This window comes from Staurois parvus, unplaced genomic scaffold (assembly GCF_062004578.1).
Source record: "Staurois parvus isolate SC_StPar_1 unplaced genomic scaffold, SC_StPar_1.0 ptg000059l, whole genome shotgun sequence".
Taxonomy (NCBI): Eukaryota; Metazoa; Chordata; class Amphibia; order Anura; family Ranidae; genus Staurois; species Staurois parvus.
In genome coordinates, this window is record NW_028317855.1 from 16,283,420 (window position 1) to 16,309,539 (window position 26,120).

The 26,120-nt window shown below is 44.5% G+C and overlaps 1 protein-coding gene across 1 annotated transcript in view; it reads left to right on the plus strand.

The window, feature by feature from the left end:
* The window catches only part of AIG1 (androgen induced 1), a 362,106-nt gene that overhangs the window by 164,183 nt on the left and 171,803 nt on the right, over window positions 1–26,120 (plus strand). The window lies entirely within an intron of this gene.

Below are 26,120 nucleotides of genomic sequence, written 5' to 3' on the forward strand. Positions count from 1 at the left end.
GCTTTTTAACCGAGGCCTGTGTTTGGCTTCCGAATACTGCTGCATCCACCGCCACCCTGCGCCATGTGTCTCTGTCGTCTGCTCACGCTGCTGACGGCTTCCGCTTTTTAACCGAGGCCTGTGTTTGGCTTCCGAATACTGCTGCATCCACCGCCACCCTGCGCCATGTGTCTCTGTCGTCTGCTCACGCTGCTGACGGCTTCCGCTTTTTAACCGAGGCCTGTGTTTGGCTTCCGAATACTGCTGCATCCACCGCCACCCTGCGCCATGTGTCTCTGTTGTCTGCTCACGCTGCTGACAGCTTCCGCTTTTTAACCGAGGCCTGTGTTTGGCTTCCGAATACTGCTGCCTCCACCGCCACCCTGCGCCATGTGCCACTCTCAGGTCTCCTTACACTGTTGGTGGGTTCCATTTTGTGATAGGGTGCTGTATGGCCTTCCATTGCTGCTGCCTCCACCGCCACCCTGCGCCATGTGCCTCTGTCGTCTGCTCACGCTGCTGACGTCTTCCGCTTTTTAACCGAGGCCTGTGTTTGGCTTCCGAATACTGCTGCATCCACCGCCACCCTGCGCCATGTGTCTCTGTCGTCTGCTCACGCTGCTGACGGCTTCCGCTTTTTAACCGAGGCCTGTGTTTGGCTTCCGAATACTGCTGCATCCACCGCCACCCTGCGCCATGTGTCTCTGTCGTCTGCTCACGCTGCTGACGGCTTCCGCTTTTTAACCGAGGCCTGTGTTTGGCTTCCGAATACTGCTGCATCCACCGCCACCCTGCGCCATGTGTCTCTGTCGTCTGCTCACGCTGCTGACGGCTTCCGCTTTTTAACCGAGGCCTGTGTTTGGCTTCCGAATACTGCTGCATCCACCGCCACCCTGCGCCATGTGTCTCTGTCGTCTGCTCACGCTGCTGACGGCTTCCGCTTTTTAACCGAGGCCTGTGTTTGGCTTCCGAATACTGCTGCATCCACCGCCACCCTGCGCCATGTGTCTCTGTCGTCTGCTCACGCTGCTGACGGCTTCCGCTTTTTAACCGAGGCCTGTGTTTGGCTTCCGAATACTGCTGCATCCACCGCCACCCTGCGCCATGTGTCTCTGTCGTCTGCTCACGCTGCTGACGGCTTCCGCTTTTTAACCGAGGCCTGTGTTTGGCTTCCGAATACTGCTGCCTCCACCGCCACCCTGCGCCATGTGCCACTTTCAGGTCTCCTTACACTGTTGGTGGGTTCCATTTTGTGATAGGGTGCTGTATGGCCTTCCATTGCTGCTGCCTCCACCGCCACCCTGCGCCATGTGCCTCTGTCGTCTGCTCACGCTGCTGACGGCTTCCGCTTTTTAACCGAGGCCTGTGTTTGGCTTCCGAATACTGCTGCATCCACCGCCACCCTGCGCCATGTGTCTCTGTCGTCTGCTCACGCTGCTGACGGCTTCCGCTTTTTAACTGAGGCCTGTGTTTGGCTTCCGAATACTGCTGCATCCACCGCCACCCTGCGCCATGTGTCTCTGTCGTCTGCTCACGCTGCTGACGGCTTCCGCTTTTTAACCGAGGCCTGTGTTTGGCTTCCGAATACTGCTGCCTCCACCGCCACCCTGCGCCATGTGCCACTTTCAGGTCTCCTTACACTGTTGGTGGGTTCCATTTTGTGATAGGGTGCTGTATGGCCTTCCATTGCTGCTGCCTCCACCGCCACCCTGCGCCATGTGCCTCTGTCGTCTGCTCACGCTGCTGACGGCTTCCGCTTTTTAACCGAGGCCTGTGTTTGGCTTCCGAATACTGCTGTATCCACCGCCACCCTGCGCCATGTGTCTCTGTCGTCTGCTCACGCTGCTGACGGCTTCCGCTTTTTAACCGAGGCCTGTGTTTGGCTTCCGAATACTGCTGCCTCCACCGCCACCCTGCGCCATGTGCCACTTTCAGGTCTCCTTACACTGTTGGTGGGTTCCATTTTGTGATAGGGTGCTGTATGGCCTTCCATTGCTGCTGCCTCCACCGCCACCCTGCGCCATGTGCCTCTGTCGTCTGCTCACGCTGCTGATGGCTTCCGCTTTTTAACCGAGGCCTGTGTTTGGCTTCCGAATACTGCTGCATCCACCGCCACCCTGCACCATGTGTCTCTGTCGTCTGCTCACGCTGCTGACGGCTTCCGCTTTTTAACCTAGGCCTGTGTATGGCTTCCGAATACTGCTGCCTCCACCGCCACCCTGCGCCATGTGTATCTGTCGTCTGCTCACGCTGCTGACGGCTTCCGCTTTTTAAACTAGTCCTGTGTATGTCTTCCGAATACTGCTGCCTCCACCGCCACCCTGTGCCATGTGCCACTTTCAGGTCTCCTTACACTGTTGGTGGGTTCCATTTTGTGATAGGGTGCTGTATGGCCTTCCATTGCTGCTGCATCCACCGCCACCCTGCGCCATGTGCCTCTGTCGTCTGCTCACGCTGCTGACGGCTTCCGCTTTTTAACCGAGGCCTGTGTTTGGCTTCCGAATACTGCTGCATCCACCGCCACCCTGCGCCATGTGTCTCTGTCGTCTGCTCACGCTGCTGACGGCTTCCGCTTTTTAACCGAGGCCTGTGTTTGGCTTCCGAATACTGCTGCATCCACCGCCACCCTGCGCCATGTGTCTCTGTCGTCTGCTCACGCTGCTGACGGCTTCCGCTTTTTAACCGAGGCCTGTGTTTGGCTTCCGAATACTGCTGCATCCACCGCCACCCTGCGCCATGTGTCTCTGTCGTCTGCTCACGCTGCTGACGGCTTCCGCTTTTTAACCGAGGCCTGTGTTTGGCTTCCGAATACTGCTGCATCCACCGCCACCCTGCGCCATGTGTCTCTGTCGTCTGCTCACGCTGCTGACGGCTTCCGCTTTTTAACCGAGGCCTGTGTTTGGCTTCCGAATACTGCTGCCTCCACCGCCACCCTGCGCCATGTGCCACTTTCAGGTCTCCTTACACTGTTGGTGGGTTCCATTTTGTGATAGGGTGCTGTATGGCCTTCCATTGCTGCTGCCTCCACCGCCACCCTGCGCCATGTGCCTCTGTCGTCTGCTCACGCTGCTGACGGCTTCCGCTTTTTAACCGAGGCCTGTGTTTGGCTTCCGAATACTGCTGCATCCACCGCCACCCTGCGCCATGTGTCTCTGTCGTCTGCTCACGCTGCTGACGGCTTCCGCTTTTTAACTGAGGCCTGTGTTTGGCTTCCGAATACTGCTGCATCCACCGCCACCCTGCGCCATGTGTCTCTGTCGTCTGCTCACGCTGCTGACGGCTTCCGCTTTTTAACCGAGGCCTGTGTTTGGCTTCCGAATACTGCTGCCTCCACCGCCACCCTGCGCCATGTGCCACTTTCAGGTCTCCTTACACTGTTGGTGGGTTCCATTTTGTGATAGGGTGCTGTATGGCCTTCCATTGCTGCTGCCTCCACCGCCACCCTGCGCCATGTGCCTCTGTCGTCTGCTCACGCTGCTGACGGCTTCCGCTTTTTAACCGAGGCCTGTGTTTGGCTTCCGAATACTGCTGTATCCACCGCCACCCTGCGCCATGTGTCTCTGTCGTCTGCTCACGCTGCTGACGGCTTCCGCTTTTTAACCGAGGCCTGTGTTTGGCTTCCGAATACTGCTGCCTCCACCGCCACCCTGCGCCATGTGCCACTTTCAGGTCTCCTTACACTGTTGGTGGGTTCCATTTTGTGATAGGGTGCTGTATGGCCTTCCATTGCTGCTGCCTCCACCGCCACCCTGCGCCATGTGCCTCTGTCGTCTGCTCACGCTGCTGATGGCTTCCGCTTTTTAACCGAGGCCTGTGTTTGGCTTCCGAATACTGCTGCATCCACCGCCACCCTGCACCATGTGTCTCTGTCGTCTGCTCACGCTGCTGACGGCTTCCGCTTTTTAACCTAGGCCTGTGTATGGCTTCCGAATACTGCTGCCTCCACCGCCACCCTGCGCCATGTGTATCTGTCGTCTGCTCACGCTGCTGACGGCTTCCGCTTTTTAAACTAGTCCTGTGTATGTCTTCCGAATACTGCTGCCTCCACCGCCACCCTGTGCCATGTGCCACTTTCAGGTCTCCTTACACTGTTGGTGGGTTCCATTTTGTGATAGGGTGCTGTATGGCCTTCCATTGCTGCTGCATCCACCGCCACCCTGCGCCATGTGCCTCTGTCGTCTGCTCACGCTGCTGACGGCTTCCGCTTTTTAACCGAGGCCTGTGTTTGGCTTCCAAATACTGCTGCATCCACCGCCACCCTGCGCCATGTGTCTCTGTCGTCTGCTCACGCTGCTGACGGCTTCCGCTTTTTAACCTAGGCCTGTGTATGGCCTTCAATTGAAGCTGCTTCTGCTCCGCCACTCTGCCATTGGACTCTTGATAGTCGTCTCCCCACGCTGCTGCTGGGGGGACTTTTTAACATAGGCCTCTGTATGGCCTTCAATTTTAGCTGCTTACGCTCCGCCACTCTGCCATGGGCCCCTGTACCGCCTCCTCATGCTGCTGCCAGGCCCGTAATCTGCCATGGGCCCCCGTACCGACTCCTCATGCTGCTGCCAGGCCCGTAATCTGTCATGGGCCCCTGTACCGCCTCCTCATGCTGCTGCCAGGTCCAGAGTGTGTCATGGGTCCCTGTACGGCCTCCCATTGCTGCTGTCTCCATCGCCACACTCTGCCATGTGCCACTTTCAGGTCTCCTCACACTGCTGGTGGGTTCCATTTTGTCATAGGGTGCTGTATGGCCTCCCATTGCTGCTGCCTCCACCGCCACACTGTGGCTCCACACTCTGGTTTTGGCCCCGTGACTGCCCAAATGAGTGAAGTGTGCGGTGATTCTAAGATCGACGGCACTCATCTGCATGTCATACTGACTGACAGTATTATTTCTCTTCCCCAGCAGACTCCAAGGGCATTTAAATTAAAGGTACAGTGTTCTGCACTAATATAAAGTCTCTCTGAAGCCTAGAAACACCCTTTTTATAAGGTAAATTCGCAGCGAATATATTCGCCTCGAATCGAATTTATTCCGCGAATTCGGCGAATCAGCCGAATCGAATTTTTGAATAATTCGCTCATCTCTACTTGTCACCATATAGCCAAAGACAGTACCCTTCATTTATGGTTTTCTGTTGGCTTCAAAAGGGACAAAGCATTGGGATGATGGAAACCAGTAACAGTTCCACATGTGACCAGGTTGCACACCAAGACATTACTTCTTCACCAACAGGGCCAATGGCTCATTGTTTTACTCTGTATTACACATAAGGTGTAATGTTGCCATACCTTGTTACCTTAACCACTTGCCTACCAGGCACTTATACCCCCTTCCTTACCAGGCCAATTTTCAGCTTTCAGCACTGCCGCACTTTGACAATTGCGCGGTCATGCAACATTGTACCCATATGAAATTTTGATCATTTTTTTCTCACAAATAGAGCTTTCTTTTGGTGGTATTTAATCGCCACTGGGCGCTTTACTTTTTGCGCTATAAATTAAAAAATGTGCAAAAAATTTGAAAAAAAAAAAAGTTTATTTGTTTCTTTTATAAAATTTTTCAAACAGGTATTTTTTCTCCTTCACTGATTTGCGTTGATGAGGCGGCACTGATGGGCACTGATAGGCGGCACTGATGGGCACTGATAGGCAGCACTAAAGGGCACTGATAGGCAGTACTAATGAGGTGGCACGGATAGGCGGCACTGATAGACAGCACTAATTAGGGGTCACGGATAGGCGGCACTGATATGCAGCACTGATAGGCGGCACTGATAGGTGACACTGATGATGGGCACTGATAGACGGCACTGACTGGCATCACTTCTGGGCACTGACTGGCGGCACTGACTGGCACAACCCCTGGGCACTGACTGGTGGCACTGACTGGCAGCACTGCTGGGCTGCACTGGTGGGTGGCACTGGTGGGCAGCACTGGTGGGTGGGCACAGGTGGGTGGCACTGGTGGACACAGGTGGGTGGCACTGGTGGGCACAGGTGGGTGGCACTGGTGGGCACAGGTGGGTGGGCACAGGTGGGTGGCACTGCTGGGCACATGTAGGTGGCACTTCTGGGCACAGGTAGGTGGCACTGCAGAGTGGCACAGGTGGGGGCACTGCTGGGCACAGGTGGGGGCACTGCTGGGCACAGGTGGGGGCACTGCTGGGAACGGGTGGGCGGGGCTAGTGGGCGCACTGCTGGGCGGAACTTGCGGGTGTCACTGCTGGGCACCGATCATCAGGGCACTGATCATCAGGGCACTGATGATCGGTGCCGATCCCCGCTCTGACAACTGTCGGTTCTCGGCAGTACTTTCCTCACGATCTGACAGCGTGAGGAAAGTGCAGCCGAGAACCGGCACTTGCATTTCCCTGTGATCAGCGTGTCATTGGACACCGCTGATCACGTGGTAAAAGGCCGGTGGGATCGGCCTTTCACCACATCACGTGATCAGCTGTGTCCGTAGGACACAGCGATCACGGAGATCGCCGGGTGCGCGCCCCCTGGGGCGCGCAGGAGAGCGCGTTCTGGGAGGACGTCATATGACGTCCACTCAGAACTGGCCGGCCGCGGTGAAGCCGTCATTCGGCTATGCGCGGTCAGCAAGAGGTTAATGAGTCTTAGTGACAGAAGACACAGCTGGCATAATACCAACTGCAAATCACTTACTGATCTTTACCTTACCAGCTAGTAGATGCCAACAGCTAGAACCTTATTGTTGTACTGCATTTCACACAGACATTAAGTCAAGCATCCTAGAAGTGCCACAGTAGACAACAGGAGCAACTTTAGCAGCAGTTATGGTCATTACCTACTGGACATTATGCCCTGTCAAAAAATTAAACTAAAGACATAATCAATGTCTAACAAAGATGACTGGTGTGTAGCTTTGTCCCTGGTAACAAATTGGGTGTGCAAACTGAACCAGTTGCATAAGATGGTCCAGCTTGCAATACCAGTGTTTTCTTGGTGCCCTCAGTAGGTAGCATTGTCACCTATACATATGTAAAACCCTGGGAAATCACAATTTTCATCCACTTTTCCCATCAATTAATAAGTTGACCTCTACCAAAAGCCTGCCCACAACTACAATTCCAGAAAGCTTACAGAAATGTATCCAAGTATTTCTGCTTTGCATAAAATACACCTGTGTATAGATGTAATGAAAAGAAAATGATGCTTTTGGCTGTCCAAGTTTTCAGCTTGGTCCCACATTGACATTATTCTTCTGTGGTCAGGCTTGCATGCTAGAGCATACCTTTGGTGTCATCCAAAATGTAATCACTCTGTTCCGTGCACTGGTAACAAAAAGGTCCTGGTAATTCATGTAAACAATTTTGTTGACTTTTCTGCCAATATTCACTTCCATTCTGGTTAGGAGTCCTGCTTGCCTTCCTTTTCTTTTCTTTTGTTTGACTGCTGATTGTCTGAACTAGTCTAGTTTACAACTCTGTTTGACTGACACCTGGAGAATATCAGGATTTAACTGGCCTGATTGGTTGATAGTCATCTGTTTCTATGGGTCCCTAATAAAAAAAAAACAAAAAGCAACCTCCTCCCTGCAAAATATTGTTTGTTCTGACAACATAGACCTTTAATCTCCTAGAACAGATACATTTGTCTTCCACTGGCTAAGAAAAATGGACCACATAGTATTACATGTAGTTTCCAAAATCTTTGCTTTGGCCCTCTGTTGTTTTAAACACTTAACTGCCAAGAATATTTCAACCTTCAAACACTGGTATTGAGTTAAAATAATTTTATCAGTGCTGGATACAATACATGTCTGAACTGGTTTTCCTTTCCACTTTGCACAATGTACCTAGTAACAATTATTTTATTGGGGAACAAGATGAATTACAGCTATTAAATTGGCTAACTCACAGCTTTGAAAGCTGTTGAACTTCCAGTATTTCCTTCATGCTGGATTCTTGCAAGCTTTGCCAGTTTAAATCCATAGCAAATGCTACGAGTTGCTAAGGAAAAATAACAGGAGCAGCAAAGAGTTCTGTACTTTAATGTTTCCAGGGAATCTCTGTGAACATAGTACACTGGAAGAAAATGCAGCACATAAAAAAATATTTTGTGCAGTTTTAGCATACACATTTTATACAGATACACTAGCATGTGCCAAGAATGACCACACAGAGGTATCCAGAGCCTTGGAATGTCACCCAAGGTATGTCATTTAGGCAGTAGAGTGCCTGCAAGGACTGTTAAGTCAATAGAAAAATTATAGCATTTTAGTTATGATATAGATATTAACAATAATGCCTTCACAACCTGATTCATAGTGAGAAGCTCTACAGTGACTTGTGAACATTCCTAATATAGTGTTAATTTTGTGGGAATGTAATGCTGGGGAAAAATTCTTCCAGTTGAGCTCCCATGCATGTCACTCCTTTTTGTATTTCAATGGTTTTATTAACTTTTTAAACATTTAACAAAGAAGGACTTGAGTAAAAGGCATGCTCACACAGGGGCTATCAATGGCACATGAAAAATAAATAGAACAATGCTATAACACCAACAGTGTAGAAGGCGAGCCCACGCAGGGGCTATCAATGGCACATAAAATACAAAAACAGTAATATATCACAGACAGAAAATAAAGCCAAAGGCAAATATCAACCGCCTCACAAAAATCAAGAAAAAAGAAAGAGGAAAAAGGAGTAAAGAAAGAAGAAGACAAAACCAGAAGCAGGGGTCCAGGAACGCCAATACCAAACAGCATCATAAACCCAGACTAGCCGGGGGGAGCATGGGAAAAGCATATAATATCTGTTGGGAGTCATTGCGGATACTCAACATCTGTTAATTGAATATCAGAGTGGTTATACGGTCCCGCACCCCCTGAAGAGGGACAGATGTACTTTTCCGGGCCTGAGCAATTTTTCTAATTGCTGACAAGAACAAATAGGAAGCCAGCTTCTGCTGATGAGCCAACAGGCCCGGTATGGGACAATGAAGCAAAGCATACCGAACTTCCCGGCTTGTGGAAAGGTGTAAAGAAGGTCAAATACATGAGACCAAAAACAAATCAGTCCAGGGCATGACCACCATATATGCAACACATCTCCATGATGGCTACAACCCCCGGAAGCAGCGGTCACTGTAGGCAGAGTTCGCCTGGGCTATACGAGCCGGGACCCAATACCAATGGAACAGTACTATGTATGCCGCTTCCAGCGTGGCTGTATTAAATGAACATTAAACTATAAACAACCAGGCCTTATCTCAGTCCTCCAGATCCACAACCGCCCCCAAGTCGTGCTCCCACTGAGTGACATATGATAGAGAAGTAGTGCTTCTTCAAAGAAGTAGGGAAACCAGATCTGGGACGCCCAGATGCTCTTGGCAAAGCTGTTCAAAAGAAGATTTCTGATATGGAAAGATGCAAGTACCACCCAGCAAGATCATCTAATGCTGAAATTGAAGATAATTAAAAAATTCCGCCTGAAGGATAGCCCGTGATTCCCGAAGAGTGTTCCAGGTGGGGAAAGCACGAGAAATCAAAAAGTGTTGCACCTGCGAAAACCATTCACCACCGACCAAGAGATCGCCCCTGGTTGATCTAAACCCGGTGGTAAAAGAGGATTATTGATAATTGGGAGCAAAGGTAGAAAAGTTGACATCAAGCCACTGGCGTAGCATACCGAATCCCACACTTGTAGGCCATGGAGCAGAATTGGACTCAATGTCATCAGGCGTATGGCAGGGGGAAGCCATAAAAGCAGCGATGTCACAATGGGGGCAGTGTTAGGTAGTTCCAAAAGGACCCAGAGAAGAACATCAGAGGAAGCGTGCAACATAGACAATGGGGAAATCTGGCTCACCTGATAATATTTAGCTACATTAGGCACCCCAAGACCTCTCTGCAGTCTATGGACAAAAAGCATATTTCTGGAGACTCTGGGGCATCTGTCAGCCGGCATAAATTGCATAATCCTCACCTGAATCAACTGAAGGAAATGAGGAGGAACCTGCAATGGGATGGTGCAAAAATAATATAACAATTTAGTAATTTTCACCGAGTTAACCCATCCTATCCAGGGCAGGTGCAGGAATTGCCAAGAGTACATAGGAGAGGACACAGAGCGAAGCAATGGATAATAATTTGCTGCAAGCAAAGAGTCATAGGTGGGGGTCAGGCATATGCCCAAATATTCAAGCAAAGAGGAAGCCCATTTGTAAGGGAAGTGGGACTGTAGGCGTAAAACCAAATCCGAGGCCAAAGTAATATTAAGAGCGACAGTCTTATCCAAATTAATATGGAGACCTGAAATCAAGAAGAAAAGCACAAGAACCTGCTGCAAGTTTGGGAGTGTCGTCAAAGGATTAGTGAGAGCCAAGAGGGCATCATCCGCAAAGAGGTTCAACTTAAATTACTGTCCCGCATAAGGGACACCCGATATATTACAATCAGCAAAGAGCGCCAAAGCCAGTGGCTCAAGTGCCAGGACAAAGAGTGCCGGGGACAGGGGGCATCCCTGTCTCATCCCTTGCCAAATAGGAAAGGGATCTGAGAAATACCCTGCATACTTAACCGAAGACGAAGGGGAAGAATACAAGGCCAGAATCCAAGAGAGGATAGAATCCCCAAAGCCCCAGTGGGACAGCACAAACCGCAGGTATTCCCAGGATAGGGAAACAAAAGCTTTGTATATATCTATAGACAGTAAGAATCCCAGAACTTTCCACTGTTGCAGAAGGTGTATAAGGTGGACTACTTTACGAACATTATCACCCACCTGCCTCCCAGGGATGAAACCTACTTGTTCCCTGTGGACCAGACTACGTAAGTATTTAATAATATGAAGAATCTTGCCCAATATCTTCAAATCCTCCTTAAGAAGAGAAATGGGCCAAAAGGCTTGCAGTTCCTGCACGTCGTTTGTTGTCTTAGGAATCATTGAGATATGGGCTCTAAGCGCTTCCGGAGAGGGCAGAGAACCCTGTCACAATTAATTGAAGTAGCCAGCCAAAAAGAGCGCCAACAGGGCTGCAAAAAGCCTTCAGTCCCAGGTGGACTGTACATATTTGATAGCTTGAAGTACTTCCGATGTGTTTACACCTGCATTAAGGGCTACGCTCGCCTCTTCCGACAATCCAGGGAGTTGTATATCTTGAAAGAACGCTTCCACCTGAGCTACAGGAAAGTGGTCTGGTTTGGCGTAAAGGTGTGAAAGGAAGTCTGCGAAAAGCGAGATGATCTGCTGGGGTTTGGAAGAGCAGCTCCCCGCAGTGAGCCGCAACCGGACCGGTTTGTGGTGTTGACCCACAGAATTGAGTGTTCTGGCCAGCATCGGACATGGTTTATTAGCACAGGTATAAAATTTATATTTGGTCCAACGCAAGGCCTGTTCAGCCTCTGAAGATGCAAGTAAGTCCAATTCTGCAGCCAGGGCATCTCGTGCTCATTTATGGGCTGCAGATGGGTGCGACTTCCAACGAGCATGTGCAGAGGCTAGCAGAGAGTGAAGGTCCAAAAGACGACGCTTCTGCTCCCGCTTCTGAGCCGCAGCCAGCTGTATAATGTGGCCCCGAACCTTAGCTTTATGCGCCTCCCATAGGGGCACTGCCAAATGTCACTCCTTTTTGATCTGAATATATATTTAAAATGGTGTCCTTTAATTGGGGATTGATTTTTTTTTTAATGTTTTCATGCTGGAGTTAGGCTTTAGGAAATGATAAATTGAATCTATTACAATGATACATTTTACATAGTAGGGCACCTGCCATTTGATGTGTTGCAGATGAATGATTCCATTGAATGATTTATTGTGATGATATCATACTTCTTACAATATTAGTGAGGTTGATTTAATAAAGGAGTTAAGAAGAAACTTCACTCAAATATTATGGAATAAAAAAAGAAGAAACTTCACTCAAGAAATTGCGTGATCATTCACTTCCATTATCCATTTATATGAAAAGCAAATTCCTATTCACGTTGAATACCCAATCAAATGCAGATGAAATAAGTAAAAAATAATTTGCTTTTCACGTGATTGGATACTTGATGTGAATATTCAGACAATTGAGTGAGTGAATATTAACTCCTTTCTTAAATAAGCTCAATTGTCTTTTGACGTGTGACTCAGAAACCTGCACAAATATGAGCTCTTGCTCTTGCTGGATGGTTTATTAATATGTCAAAGCATTACCGAAATTTAACCCCATGGCCAAACATTATTTTCTTTTACCTTGTTTCTTATCGAGAAACAGTTTTTTTTACTCTTTGATACCAGGCCTGTAAACATTCTTGCAGGGACAACTGTTTGGAGTTCAGTTCCTATTCTCATAAACATAGCCCCAGAACTGCATCTTCCAAGAGCCCTTTTCCTATACACAGTGGGGGAGATTTACTAAAACTGGAGCATTCAGAGTCTGGTGCAGCTGTGCATGGTAGCCAATCAGTTTCTAACTTCAGCTTGTTCAGTTAAATTTTGACAATAAAATTTGGAAGCTGATTGGTTTGTTTGCAGATCTGCAGCAAATTTTGCATGCTCCAGGTTTAGTAAATCCCCCACCCCCTGGTGTTTGGACAGGTTCTTGGAAGTCGATGCATGTGGAGTAGGATAGAGTTTTGCATTCCAGCAGACAGGATTGTTCAGGAAGTTTGCAATTCTGATAGATCAACAGACATTTCCATTACCTACATAATATTTAAATAAATAAAACATGGGAATTGTGCCTGTATGTCAGAGATGGACTGATTTTTTTTTTTTTTTCATTTTGCCCAGAGCAACACTTTAGGGGAATGCCTAGTCAAAGATAAGTGAAGATCTAGGGCTATGTTGACAGATAGGACTGTTTTCAGGTGGTTTTTTTTGTCTATTAAAATGCTGATATCCAATGTCCAAGCATGTATGTAAGGTTATTCTTTGGACATGCAACAAAGTGCAATTTAGTAACACTCCTGATGTGTTATGTAATAACCTCTGGAAATAAGCCATGTTTGTTTGGCTATACTCATATCATCATGTCTGGCTTTGTACAATAATTTGAACTTCCTTGTACTTGCTAGCAAATTGTAAATTATTGAAATGCTGAACTTTTCTTTGGCCTTATCAAAGTTAATCATATGTTTCTGTTGCTAATTCAGAACATATCTATATTTAGAAATGTGATATTTTGGGGAATTGTAGCTAAAACGAGAAAATATTTGATACACATTTTAATCTTCTCAGTTTAGAAATGTGATAGCACTGTGCCAATTTAAATTGTACCAAAAATACAGCATGTTCTGTTCAGTAATGGTGCAAGCATGCATTGTTAGTCATAAAATAAAATACATGGCTTGTATTACGCAATGTTGAATCAGCTGCTTAGTAGTAAATATTCTTTCAGTTCAAACTGCAGCTTTCCAGCAGAGAAACCTGACAGGGAAACATTTAATTAGATCATTCATCATCACTTAATATCCCTGCTTAGTTATTTTATTATTCTTAGGAACACACTGTTTATTACTTTGTCCTTAAATGTTTGCACAAAGGTCAGCAAGAATACCCAGTTTATCTATATCTTAAAGTGACTCTGTCAGCATTATAAAAAAAGCATTGTAAAAAAAATTCAGTACCCTGTGAAAAAAAGCAGCATACTATTCACCTTTCCAATGGTTAGTCTGTTAAGTCTTCCTGTCCTGAAGATTTTTGAGATCCATTGGTATCCAGTGTTTTGGATCGTATCTTAGATTGTAATCTCCAAGGAGCAGGGCCCTCCTAACCCTCTTGTATTGAACTGTATTGTTGTTGTATTGTCTCCCTCTATATTGTAAAGCGCTGAGCAAACTGTTGGCGCTCTATAAATCTTGTACAATAATAATAATAAAAATGTTACCGGTTGTGGTCCATGGTTTCTACCGCCAACCCCTGTGTCCTGCCAAACTGTTGCCTTGACTGAATTGGATATTTTTGCAATAAAAAGTGGCTGCAGTGTTTTGTAAATGTTTGTGTGCATGGCCAGGATAAAAGTTAAAACCCCAGGCCTCCAATAATCGAGACAGATTTTATTCCATATATGAAAAAATCCTTTATTATATTAAGAGGTAAGCAAAGACCGCTATATACAGCAACCAGTTTTTTTTAACATTCTGAGAGCATAAACTATGTTCTGTAGGTTATTGCACTTTGAAAATCATTGATCTTTTCATTGCCTTAATGCTTGAAGGTGAAGTTATCCACTAATAATAGAAGCTCTTTATAAATCTGTTTTTTATCCTGTTTCTAATATATAACATCCTTTAAGCCAATAAAAATTCAGCATAGGTTTACAGAGAACAAAATAAAATGTTTAAAAATGATTTCTCCAGAAAGGTGCCCTACAACCCTTCTTATATTACGCATAGTGCATATGTTTTACACATAGTATACTGTATCATAAGGATATCATTATGTTAAAACACGTAACACTAATGCCATAAGTACACCCATGTAATCCCAGACTTTACCATCTATTAAAATGAGCATGTTTCTTGACTGGTTGACAGTAAATAATTATTTGATAGAATAGTACTATTTCATTACTTAAAGTTACGTAAATATGTTATAATTTTCCAATAAATAATCAGTTGTGATTAGGAACTTTGTTGGGGTGTTGGACCACAGTAAACAACATCTTGTTCAGTTGGTTGACGGGTGCGCATTTTAGGATTAATATAACATGTCTATGGAGTAATGGGGGATCGTTCTGCAGGCATTAACTCACTGGTATACCATATCAATTCAGCCAGCATGTTTGACAAGGTAAATGAGTATATACAGATATACAGATATACCCTGATCTAACTGTAACAGGTAGGATCAGGTGCAACAGATCTTATGTTTTTGGTCACTCTAAAATTTAGTACTGCAGTTATTTATTCATAAGCAAAAGTAGTCTCAGGATTACTGAGTTCAGGAAGTTAGAGACAGGGTAAGAAGTAATATTGGTAATAAATGGCAAAATGAAAAAGAAAGCAATACATCAGAGTTCATGCAGTTTTATGATCAGGACACTTTTGAAGGATTTGAAGGTGATAAATAGTACTTTCAAGTAGTCAGAGGCACTTATAATTGAACAGTGTGATTTTTCAACTTGTATTGAATATAGACAAATGTTACCTTTGTAAGTGTTGAATCAGATCCTATATGGCTCATAGCACATCTCTTTTTGATGGAATCATGTGGATACCTGTGAACACAATCATAACACACTGTGCACGTAATTACCTGATTAGTAAATTATGTAATTTGAATCTGTATATACAAGTTCAACATATAATGCCAAAGCATCACCTTCTAAATACACTATTTAATGTATTTCTGGTTTCTTTAAATTACTCATTACGCCATGTAAAGAAGAGAAATAAAATCCACTTGTAATCGCAATGTTAAATTCTAGTGTCCAGTACTATTCAGAACAGTGTATACATGGTTTAGAAAATGAGTGGGTAAGAAACCCTTATTTCTTTACTGAATAAAATTAAGACACTATACAAAAATGGGTGTCAGAATAAAGGATCATTCACATTTAAAGTGTCATTAATCCCACATCATATAAAACTATCATGAAATGCTGTATTACATGCTGTTCATACTCACTCAGCCACTATGGGATTCATTTTCTGTATTCTGCAAAAAAACTGGTTGATCCTGCTGCTCTCTTTGGTTAATGTCCCCAATTCAGCTAGGGATTTTGCAGCTGTAGTGACAACTCTGCACATGCTCAGTTTTCAGTGAATTTCTATGCTGATTGTATCTTCCTTATCACATGTGAGCAGAACATGTGATTATAGAGTCACACATGTGGGCATATACACAGTGGTAAATGACAGTCCACTCCCTCCCTCCTCCTCTATGCCCAGTAACCAGCTATTACATGTAGAATGGTTGATTCATGTCCAGGGGTGGACTGACCATTTGGAAACTCAGGCACTGCCCGAGGGCCCGGGGTCTGTAGGGGGCCCCATGAGATGCCCCTGGTACCTTTTTCATAGGCTTTTTTGAGTTTGGGCAAGGACACAGGGGACCCATGATCCCCTATTGCCCAGGGGCCCCATGAGTTCTCAGTCCGCCCCTGTTCATGTTGCTTTTATTCTAAGACATAGGCTAGAGGGGCATGACACAGCCTGTGACCAGCAGAAATCTGTCCAAACCATGTTATTTCCACAAAATAATAAAAAGATTTAATTTCTAATATACATTTTATGATATTTTAAAGCAGTTTATTGATATTATTTATTCTCACTCTGTATCCCAAAAGCTGTTTTTTTTTTATTTTGAAACGTGACCAGCAGCAGAGAGCTGGAAGCTCCTCCTGCCATTGTTTCCCTGCAGACAGGCTGAGATAGAGCTGGGTCATGTGACAGCTGTATATCAATTAGGAAAAAGGTACTTAGATTTTTAATTTTTTAAATAAAATAATTACAGTGCCATCATTCATATACAGAAATAAAAGAACAATGTAAATTAAACAGTGTGTGTTTAATATCACTTTCCATATGGAGTCTGAATTAGAATTTTACTGTTTGTTGATAGCTACAGTTTGGAGTCAAGTCAGTGTAGAAGCTAATGTATGGACTATTTATGCTGATGCTGTAAATGTAATGTTACATAATAACTGTAAACACCTTTCTCAAGCATGTCAAAAATTGATTTGACGTTGAGGTAAACCAAAAAAATAAGTCATATAATCTGTAACCTGTTAATGGAAGTTCAAAAAAAATTTTCAGTCATTGTAATTGTGCTGCTTTCATTAAAATCATATGTCAATAATCCAGCTATGAAGGTTCTTGTTTAAGCACTTCCTGTAATAGGGTGAGAATGTTCTGTTACTGTCTCCTATGTTGTCACCCTGTCACATGTGCTTCCAGTGGACACTGTGGGCATGCCGATGCTCATTGTGTAGGCATGTTTCTGCCATTGCTACCACCCTAGCCAATAAAATGCAGCCACCTGCATCTCATAAATGACTGTAAAATGTAATTGCAAAGAGGCTGTAGAATAGCAAAAAAATGTGCAAGCAAATATATAAAAATATCTTATCAAAAATATAAAAATTCCATTAAGTTAAGATCTACATCTACATTAATATGAACCTATCAATTTAATTGTAGGCAGATGCCACTGTTTAGCCATTACTTGCTTCCATACAATGTTCAAAGACTTTAGAAGAGTAACTTTCATTGGAGATGTTCACTGCCTCTTACTGCCACAGCATTGCTTTGCTTTATGCCGGATAAACCAAAAACTGTAGGAAATGGTGAATGCAGTAAATAAGTAGTAGTCTGGTTTCTCCATTTCATTCCCTCTGCCTGAAAATACATTTAATAATACTCTTAAAGTGGAACTCCACTTAAAAGGGGAAGTTCCGCTTTAAGCACTGGTCTCTAACTCCCCATGAAAAGTTGCCCCTCTGTGGAGCTGGGATGAGTGGGTACCGGATTTTGAGAGGTACCTGCTCCCAATTCTGCTCCAACTGCCTAGGCGATCGGAAGCGGAAGTTATCCTTCCCCCCCTCCCTCCCACAGTCTTCTGAAACACGTGACAGGACCCAGAAGACTGTTCACAATGTTCAGCGCTGCTTGTACAGGCACAGTGGGCACCCGGTTGTGAAGCTGCAAGTTGTCAAAGCCAGATGCCCACACACAGAGGATGGCCGGTAAACCCGGCTCTGGTGAGCACACGGCTGGATCCTGGGACAGGTGAGTGTTTGTTTTTAAAAGTCAGCAGCTACAGTTTTTGTAGCTGCTAACTTTTATTTTTTTCAGAATAGACTGCAGCTCTACTTTAAACTTTTTCTCCTTTCATATTTTCATATGAATATCAAGTGTCCAAATCAAAGAAAGGGTAAAAGGTCTGTTCAAATTAAAAAGTGCAAATGATTTTCCTCTATCTTTCATGAACAAAAACTGCAGTGATATTACTAAATTAGGCAAATATTAATGCTTTAAAACAGATCAAGCAGGTTTGTGTCCTGTTCTGTGAAAATAGTCAAATGTCAGCGTATTTTCACCTATAGTAACCACCTTTCCCTTAAAGCTAGTATGTCCACTGGTAGTTGGTGCCCCCTGCCATGGTTTTATATTCCCAGAATTGGGATGCTCTCAGCAACCACAGAGAGAGTTCACGTATGGAGTCAAATGGTTTCAGGATTTGGAATGGTTCAATGTTGGCATAGTATATAGGAACAACCACGGTTCACAGCAATCAGCAGCATGATTCATTATCCAGGCAAGGGTCAGGGCAGGTGGCAATTAGTAGTATAATCCGTTACCCAGCCAATGGCCTGGACAGGTGGTGATCAGTAGCATAATTATTCAGGTCAAAGGTCAGTAGTAGAGGCAATCCAGAGACAAGGCTAGCACAAGACATAGGAGCCAGGAAGCAAATGCTATCACAAGCTCGGAGCTTTGGTCATTTAAAAAAACATTGCCAGTTAACCTGAGGAAAGGTAGCTAGGCAGATGATGTTGACTCACTGCCTAGAAATGAGAATGCATCCCAAGTAGAGCATCAATCAATAGGAGAAGCAGATGTGGTGGGAGCATTGCTCAGCAACAGACACACAGATCAGAGCAGGTACAATATCATAGATGGGCCTCAAGCCTATTAAGCAAGTCTATCAGGATGAAGGTGATGGAAACTCCTTACAAGATGATCATCATGAAACTGAGAAGGTCAGCACCCAACACTATTCTGGGTCCTCCTAGAATCTAAAATGGCCTTTACCTCAAAATTATCCTAGTTATTGACAAACTGGAGGCTTAAAAGAGATAAAGTATCTGGACTGACTATTTTCTGCAAGGAAACATGGAAGGAGTTGGGTATCTTCATGGAGAGTGGAAGTTTTAGATGGAAGCATGCAAGGTTGACCTGTTTAATGATTTTGAAATTAAACTTGCTAATAGTTTCTAAGAATGTACTGGGTCCAGATGCCTCAATATAGCAGTATAAGTATTCTCTTGAGTTTTAAAGGCTTGAATTGCTTCTTGTGACCACAACTAAAGATTAGCATGTTTCTTGGAAGGGTCAGTGATGGGCATTACCAGAGTGGAGAAGCCTTGGATAAATTTCCTATAGAAATTGTCAAACCCTTAGAAGCATTGATCTTGGCGGGATCCATGGCTAACCCATTATCAAAGAAAATGTACTCCAGAAACAGGACCTCAGTATCATAAAAAAACACTTCTCCAGTTTGGTATAGAGGGAATGTTCCTGAAGCCTGGCCAAGACTGCCTCAACATGACGCTGATGGCCTGCCAAAGACTGTGAATTAGTCAGAATGTCATCCAGAGAGGTGGAAAGGTACTTGCTCAGGTGCTCAAAGAAGAAATCATTAACAAATTCCTAGGCAGCACATTGGCTAAATGGTTAGCACTTCTGCCTGGCAGTACTAAGGTTGTTGGTTCGAATCCCAAGCATGGCACCACCTGCCTGGAGTTTGCATGTTCTCCCTGTGCCTGTGTGGGTTTTCTCCAGGTACTCCGGTTTCCTCCCACACTCCAAAGACATGCTGGTAGGTAAATTGGCTCCTGTCTAAATTGGCCCTAGTATGTGTATGTATGAATGGGACTTAGGGACCTTAGATTGTATACCCCTTGAGGGTTAGGGACTGATGTGAATGTACAATATATATATGTAAAGTGATGTGTAAATGTACAGCGCTGTATAAGTACCTGAAATTAAAAAAAAAGAAGACAGCAGCTCTGTTTGTAAGCCAAAGGGCATTACCAATTACTTTTTTTTTTATCAATGGCATTTAACCATTGATAGCTCAAGATCATCTACCAGAGGGTATATGAAGAGGAACGAGATTTACTTCGCATGACAGACCCCTGCTGTATGTACTAAAATGGGTGTCTGTACATTGGCCTAGTGAATGGGCCAGAGTCCACAAAGGCAGAGATATTGTGCTTGATATGAAATGTAGGTGGGGACAAATAACTTGTGCTCCAAAGGGAGAAGGAAATGGCCCAGCAAAGTTGTCTCCCACTCTGTTAGGCCTTGGTCTGTCCCATTTTTCCTTTTTGAACAACTGTTTGTGAAATAGCCAAACAACAATCTATCTTCTTGGATGGTAAGGCAACTTGCCCCAATCTGCATAGGTTCATCTGGTGAAAGTTGTCAGGGGCCTCAGCTCTTAGGAGGAAGAAGGGCAAATGTGGAAAAAGTGGTCAGTCAGTCAGGCTCCATGTACACTAGCATTTTTTTTAAGCTCCTAGAAGCTGTTATTTGCATCTTTTCTACTCCTAGAAGCTAAATAGTGTTATCCTGTGTGTTCATGCACACTACTTTAAGCTATGAGCATTTTTTGGGCTTCAGCATCCAGGAGCAGATAAAAAAAATTGTTTTTGTAGAGTTTTCTAGCAGAAAAAAAAACCCTAAACGCTCTTAAACACTGCCAAACACTCCTAACAGCTTTTTTCTAGCTTTTTTCTCCCTGTACATCGACTGTAAAAAATGCTAATAAAATTATAATGATCCTAAATGCTTCTGAACGCTACTAAAATGTTCTAAAATCACTATTACCAGCATTTTTTATCCAGCGTTTTTTTCCCAGTGTTTTTTTAGCTTAAAAAATTGCTAGTGTGCATGGAGCTTCAGGGTGGTGATCATTAAGTCACCGATCGATGCAGATGGCCAGCTGTATGGCTTCTTCTAGAATCTCAGATGTAAGTAAATCAACCTGAACTTCCTTGATCCTTGGAATCAAGATGATTCCAGTCAGAATCTGCATCCCATCTCCTGAACTTGGAACAATATTGCTCAACTGACAGCTTGCCTGGACATAAAAATTTGGTTTTGCAGTGTGTACGTGAAGACATACATGGAACCCAAAGTAATGTCAGAAGGTGGTAAACTGAAGACCCACCTATAGCAACCACCTTTCTCTTAAGGATAGTATGCTAGACTTAAGGTGCTATATTTGCCAAACTGGGATGCTCACCTGCAACTCCAGAGTGAAAGTTTACATACCATGTCTGATAATATTAGGATGCAGAATTTTACAAGGTAGGCATAGCATACAGGACATTCAGTAGCGTAAATCCATTATGCAGGCAAAGGTATGGGCAAGAGGTGTCAGTAATGTAATCAATTATTCAGGCAGAAGGTCAGTAGTATAGACAATCCAGAGACAAGGCAAGGCACAAGGCACAGAAGCTAGACAACAGAATTTCTTCCAACACCTGAACCCTGGACTTATGATAATCAAATAAAGTGCCAAAGCTTTTCCGGCCAATCGGGGGGGGCTAGGCAAATGGAGCTGGCTGACTGCCTACCAATAGAGACACATCCCAAGAAGAGTGTCCTCACTGACAAATAGGGGCAGTGGCATTGAGCCTGTTGCCTGGCCATAGCTGCACAAGCCAGGAAGAGTGGTGCAAGGTGAGTGGGTACAACATTGCCGGAGTGTCCTGTTCATTCCTAACACTGTAGTGATGAGCTGCCATATCGTAGTATAGAATCAGCTGTCAGGTAAGTCCATCAACCATGTATATTTTAATTATCTGTGGGCATTATTGAGCTTTAGCACTTGTGGGCTGATTAAAACGCACTGGAACTTGTGCAACCTATATGATATCAGTAGGCTTCAAGCTCCTCCCATTGGCAGTTTTGACATAAAAGAACAGAACAATTTATTTGGCTATGTGTGTGAAAACGCACTGGAGAAGCTTCCTTACTTGGTCTATAGCAACAAATATACACAGTATACAGTATATTATAATAGATTTGCCACAAAGGACTAAGGTTTTGGTGAATTAACAAATGTATCAGTAGATAAGCCAATCTGCTGTTCTCTGTGCAAAACTAAAATGTCAGTTGGTTACAGCCTTTGAAGTTTTTTTTTACTCCAGCTAACAAAAATATATAGTAATACTCAATGATAAACAGCTGTATTATGTTCCCTATAAATATTTGTTTTTATCATCACAATGGTTGAAAAAGGAGCTTTGCTTTACTATACGGGTGAGAGACGTTGACACTGAAAGGACGCGTACACACTTGGAGAGATGTATTAATAAAATATAACTTTTAAAAGTGTCTATCTGTCATGTGAGAAACTATTCTGTAATGTTATTTTCTTCAGTTTGAAATAAAAAGGGAATGGTTAAGGATGGCCTGGCACCAAAACAAATATTCACAGCTGTATAAAAGATGTTAACTGAATACACAACAGTAGCCATGGTTACCTTCATACTTTCATATATCCATTAATATGCACTCTTTTTTTCTGGAAATACCATTATGAGGTAATCTAATACAATTTAGGTCTCAGTATGCATGAATAGACCATTTCAGAGGGAGTCTTCAATTTTTTGTTGTCTCCAAAACATAAAGATTGGATTATACCATGCCATCTGCTGATTTTTTATTATGTTATTTTACAAAAGATTTTATCTGCTGCAAGCTTTTTTTTTTTTTAAATATTATAAAATGCTCGCTCATCAAGTAGTGTTTCTTGTGTTTGAAGCACAGTCATCACTTTCTTGGACCTTTTCTGTCAGGGATTCACCTGAGGGTCCTCATCCAGACTGTTACCAATAGCCTTTGCTAGCTCTATCTGTGAATACTTTTCACTCAGCTCCCTCTGCTCAGAATTTTTCTGATGCACTTCACTGGTTCCACTGCTTATCAGCTACATTTGTTTGGTCCCCTTGCCCTATACACTTCCATTTGGTGTTCAAATGCCGATACAGTCCCCTTTAATGTTCTATCCAAGTGTGCCGAGGTGTACAAAGGTGTCTCGATGCATCCTGCCCATTTAACGGACAAGTTTACCTTTAGCTACAATCTAGGCACTTACTTACCTCCTACAATGGTGATCTCATGGCTGCCAAAAGCGCATACAGTTGCCCATGGCTGCACTGTAATGTCCCACAGACTAGGGTGACCAGACTTTCCCAATTTTAGGTGGCTGCCCTTGGATAAAAATTGTCCCCAATTGTGTCTTCAGACTGTATTATACCTATGGGGTGACAAACTCTGATCTCTATAGATGTCGTCAGGGATATGGTCAGAGTCTCCCTAATGTGTCAGTACCAGGTCTCCATTCATTTTGAGGTCCCTGTCTACCCTGACATTCCTCCATTCCCTTAGATGTTGTTGGGGCCATGGGCAGTGCCCTAAAACCTTGTCAGAGTCAGGTCTCTATTTAGTCTGATCATCAGTGGTCTATCACTATGGACACTGCTGGAATTGTGGGCAGAGCTTTGTGTTTCCTGCAACCTTGCCTGTGTTTGCTCCATTTGAGACTCCTTTTCATGTGGCCCTGGTTGATTTGGCAGACACCGTTGATGCAAATGGGTGCTGGGCTAGGTAAATTCTGATTGTATTTCTATGCACATTTATAGTGCACAGTTTAATTAATAACAATTACAGTTTGAGTTCTCTGACTTGATTACAATCTGATTACTTGACACTATGTCTACCCCTACTTGAAGTATTCTTTGCTTGTGTAGTATGGCATAGTTTCCAACATTTCAAAGAAATTCCCTGTGACACTTTTTTTTTTGCCACAGTCAAGCCACAAATCATTGTAGAATATATGTTATGTGTGAGACATTCATATAAAGTTTAAGTTTAAATGAAAAATGAAAAAGTGAACTAACACCCTACGCCCCCCCCCCCCTCCCAGGTCCTCAAGGAGTGTGGACTATGTAATGGTATGTGTAGGAAAGGAGTATGGAGTGTGTGATGGCATGTATAGGAAAGGAGTGTGAGGTGTGTGATGGCATGTGTAGGAAAGGAGTATGGAGTGTGTGATGGTATGTATAGGAAAGGAGTGTGGGGTGTGTGATGGTATGTGCAGGAAAAGAGTGTGGAGTGTGTGATGGTATGTATAGGAAAGGAGTATGGAGTATGTGATGGTATGTATAGGAAAGGAGTGTGGAGTGTGTGATGGTATGTATAGGAGAGCAGTGTGTAGTCTGTGATGGTATGTATAGGAAAGGAGTGTGTAGTGTGTGATGATATGTGTATGAAAGGAGTGTGTAGTGTACGATGATATGTATAGGAAAGGAGATGTAGTGTGTGATGTATGTGTAGGAAATGAGGTATAGTGTGTGATGGTATGTATAGGAAAGGAGTGTGGAGAGTGTGATGGTATGTATAGGAAAGGAGTGTGGAGAGTGTGATTGTAGGTGTAGGAAAGATACTATAATATTATACACCTGCGTTACGATGAATAGACCTTGAGGTGGGCCAGGAAATCACATCATCCTGCACACTACACCATGACATCGTACACTCCGGGTTGGATGAGTAAGGAACTGGCCATTATAGATGATATAAAGCAGCCATCCGAGGATTTCATGCAATTTTATACATATGCACATACTGTATATCTTAGTGCTGGGCCAGAACTTAGTGAGTAGATTATACAGATTTTATATTGAATAAAGTGTTTTAAAGTTTTTACACTATGGTGGTCTCCTTCTATTCCCTCCCCTATGTGGCATGGTAATATGTGGCTGGAATTCAAGTGGAACATCTAACTTTAGGATGCAGTGGATGGTGCCATAAAAGATCAAGCATACCAAGAGCATTATGACTTACCTGTTGTAGGTGGTCATATCTATCTAATGAGTTCTCTGTGTTGGTGGTAAAGGATCACTGGGATATAGCATGAGAGCACACAGTTGTGTTTTTGAAGATTGCACAGAAGTACATTTAAGTAAGATTGATTGCATGAGCAGCCACATGGTGGCATAGAACATACACTACATTGCCAAAAGTATTGGGACACCCCTCCAAATCATTGGATTTAGGTGTTCCAATCCCCTCCATGGCCACAGGTGTATAAAATCAAGCACTTAGGCATGCAGACTGCTTCTACAAACATTTGTGAAAGAATGTGTCGCTCTCAGGAGCTCAGTGGATTCAAGTGTGGTACTGTGATAGGTTGCCATCTGTGCAATAAGTCCATCTGTGAAATTTCCTTGCAGTCAACTGTTAGTGGTATTATAACAAAGTGGAAACAACTGGGAACAAAAGCAACTCAGCCACGAAGTGGTAGGCCATGACAGAACGGGGTCAGTGCATGCTGACGCATGAAGTGCGCAGAAGTCACCAACTGTCTGCAAAGTCAATAGCTAAGGACCTCCAAATTTTGTGTGGCTTTCAGATTAGCACAACAACAGTGCATCCAAGCCTTACATCACAAAGTCCAATGCAAAGTGTCGGATGCAGTGGTGTAAAAGCGAGGTTCAACTGTGGGGTTTTACCACCCCCAACCACTAGTGTGAATGAGCATAAAGAGACCAAATGAATTGCTCCATCACTACAGAGGCCATTGGGCAATGGCATGCACAGAGAAACTGAAGCCGGTTGCAGGCTCACATCAGTACAAGACAACCACTAGAGATGAGCGAAGAAATGAAAAATTCGATTCGACTGATTCGGCGAATTCGTGGACAATATTCGATTCGAGTCGAATAAATTCGCTGTGAATTTAACTTAAAAAAGGGTGTTTCTAGGCTTCAGAGAGACTTAATATTAGTGCAGAACACTGTACCTTTAATTTAAATGCCCTTGGAGTCTGCTGGGGAAGAGAAATAATACAGTCACTCAGTATGACATGCAGATGAGTGCCGTCGATCTTAGAATCACCGCACACTTCACTCATTTGGGCAGTCACGGGGCCAAAACCAGTGTTTGGAGCCACAGTGTGGCGGTGGAGGCAGCAGCAATGGGAGGCCATACAGCAACCTATGACAAAATGGAAACCAGCAGGAGTGTGAGGAGACCTGAAAGTGGCACATGGCAGAGTGGGAGCAATGGGAGGCGGTACAGGGACCCAGGTCACACTGTGGGCCCAGCAGCAGCGTGACCAGGCGGTACAGGGGCCCATGGCAGATTTGGGGCCTGGCAGCACCTATGGGAGGCCTGTAATCTGCCAGCACCCTATGACAAAATGGAACCCTGGGCTGGGGCAGGCAGAACCGCCGTATATTTATCACGGTTTTCCCAGGCCACCAGATGGCGACGCTGCATATGCTGATGCAACGCTGTAGTCCCAACATGGGCCCCCTGGCCACGCTTGACTTTCTGGCCACATAGTCGACATACCGCTACGTTTACTTAATCGGGCGGCTTGACGAAAAATTGCCACACCGCAGAGTAGGAAACTTTGCCTCCGCTACTCCTCACTGGCTGACTGCTA